Below are 2,759 nucleotides of genomic sequence, written 5' to 3' on the forward strand. Positions count from 1 at the left end.
TGGTGGTTGAGGAGAGACCCCCCACATGATTGTAAAGCGATTTGGGTGTACAGCAAAACACAATAAAGCACTATATAGTATTACATGATATATCATTCATTCATGCATTCATTCAAAAATGTATTTATTGTTGGTTTCTTGTCGTAGCTGTATCCCTTTTAGCCAAAACCGTGAATAACACATAATTACTGCATTTGCATTACTGTAATGCTAGGAAATCCCAACCCCATCCACATCTACAATTATTTGGTATTAATGACAGGTAGCATTTTTTGTTGTCGAATTGTACTATCTACTGATTTAATGGGAGGTAGCAATATCTGACAGGGTAGCACAAATCGACATAGTGTTCCCCTTTCCTGGCTCCTCCTGTTCCTTCATCTACCTTACGTCTTCGTCTGATGTCTCACTTCTGTCTGCCTCCAAAGCCCCCTCCCACCATCCACCGTTGGACTGTTGTTAACAGTGTGAAGATGTGCCTTGTGAGAGAATGGGTGTAGTGTCAGGATTATGTCTTGTTTAGTTGTGTTTTTGTGTCTTGCTTCATGCTTACTCTTTCATTTTAGTCTTAGTGTTTAGTGCTTAGATTTAGAATATTGTGGTCTCTGAATATGATTTGGGTTGCTAAAGTAGGAACCCAAATCATATTCAGAGACCACAATATCACAAAGACCACAATGGAGTTTGGCTTTATTGGCTTGGGCCAGAAAGCAACCACTTACCACCTGCATAGCAATGCCAGGATTTCAGGAAAAAAAGGACCCAAGAGCAGATACATGCTGAACCAAGGCTTTACTGACAAATAATAACTGAAAAGACTGAGTTCTGAGCAGAACTTCAACAGCAAGTCAAATTCAAAGGGGTCTTGAAAGCCAGGCAAAGGTCCAAGTCCAGGGAAGCAGTCCAGACAGCAACTGAGCCTATTCAGAAGATGAAGGCAAAAAGGAGGGTCAGAATGAGTGATGCAGTTAAAACACCAAAGTGCAAATTTGGACCAAAGTCAGTGGCAAACCAGAGTCGTTAATAATGAGACTGTCCGAACTAGCAACTAGGTTAGAAGAGAAATCTGAGAAATAGAACCAGAGATGAAGAAGGGTCAACACTAAGATGGGCTGTCCGATGGCCTACCAATGTTGTTCTCCAGCATTCCAAATAAATTAACATGTGTGGAGAAAAATCTTTTTCTTTTACCTCACATCTCTCTTGTCTGTGGCAGCAAATGTCAAGTGCAAAGGGGGTAAAGACATGCTTTTTTGGGCGTTAAATCGTGCCGCAAATACTACTAAATTGTCTACCGCAAACCTTACGAAATACTGTTGCATTTTAAACACTGTTCTCCCATCAATTTTGTGTCTCTAAATGAAACTCCTGCAAATTCATAAGACATAAGGTCAGCTGCAAAAATAACTGTTGCTAAATGTTTACTGCTTGAAAAATTAGGCAGTAGTTATTTAACACCAAAAGAGGGTTTGTGTTTGCACAAGCTGTTAGGAAATCTGTCCCTTATTGTTTAATTAATTGTTTTAGAGTAATACACAAAATGTATTACATCATTGTCTTCTAAAAAACAAACTGTAAATTGATCAGTGTTACAGAGATTTACCATAGTTACTTTTGAAAATTTATTATTTATATTTCAGTAACCAGACCATTACTGGCTAAATGAATGTAAATGTTTATAGTAACCATTTTACCTCAAGTGAAAATCTAGGTGAATATTGTTGTGATGGTTCTAGGTGAAAGTGTAAGTGCATCACTAACCCTGAATTGTCAGGATGCTAAAGTCCATTCACAATAAAATGTCATGTAATCCCTCCCTGACATGTTCTGACCAGGGCATAGGGCAGGAGGACGTAATGTTTGCAGCACAAGAATGCATTAAGTCCATGTTGAGCAATGGTCAGCACTTAGTCAGCATAAAGAGTGTGGATTCCACTTTGTGACAGACAGTGAAAGCCTTTATGAAGACAAGTATAAAAAGCAAGTTATGTGATTAAGGTCAAATGAAGGGCAGTTTTGTGTATCTCATGACAGCTGTGTTAATGCAGCCATACAGAGAACCAAGTGATTTAACAGGGTTTGATTGACCTCAGAAGGATAAATTACCCTTGCAGCAACCACATACCATGATTGGTAGGCAGGTCTGATCAGCTGACAATGAGTCAATCAGTCACTAAATCTTACATGTGTATTAGCATGTGTTTAACTGAGAATCGCACAGTGAAGCAAAAGCATTAAAACATCTCCAAACTCTCCAAAAAACAAACACACTGTAGTTTATGATCATGTACTGTGCCCCCATTCACATTACTATAATGTAGATGTTGCACTTTTTATGTTATACACTATAAATTTATGTTATACACTATTATGGTCCTCATTAGACTCTCATTGCTATAATACTGTAAAATACTGAAGTATTGTGGGAATGTGAGGAGGTGCAGAAGTTTTGGGTTGGGGTTACTCAATATGTTTCTCAATTTACTTCCTCTCCAATTCCTCTATGTCCTGTAATGTGTTTATTGAGTACTGTATGTATGAAGACAATTGCTTTTTGTCCACTAAAGAAAGAAAGCTGGTGGATTTGTGCCTATTACAAGCAAAACGTTCTATTGTCCTGTGCTGGAAAAAATACCAATTGCTCTTCCATTGGACTATGGCTGAAAAACTTAATAACATGTTTGACTCTTGAAAAGCTTACATATTTACACATTTACACGAGACTGTCCGAACAAGAACAAGAAAGAAACCCTCTGAAT

The sequence above is a fragment of the Sinocyclocheilus grahami genome, unplaced genomic scaffold, assembly GCF_001515645.1.
Source record: "Sinocyclocheilus grahami isolate Dianchi unplaced genomic scaffold, SAMN03320097.WGS_v1.1 scaffold4198.1, whole genome shotgun sequence".
Classification (NCBI taxonomy): Eukaryota; Metazoa; Chordata; class Actinopteri; order Cypriniformes; family Cyprinidae; genus Sinocyclocheilus; species Sinocyclocheilus grahami.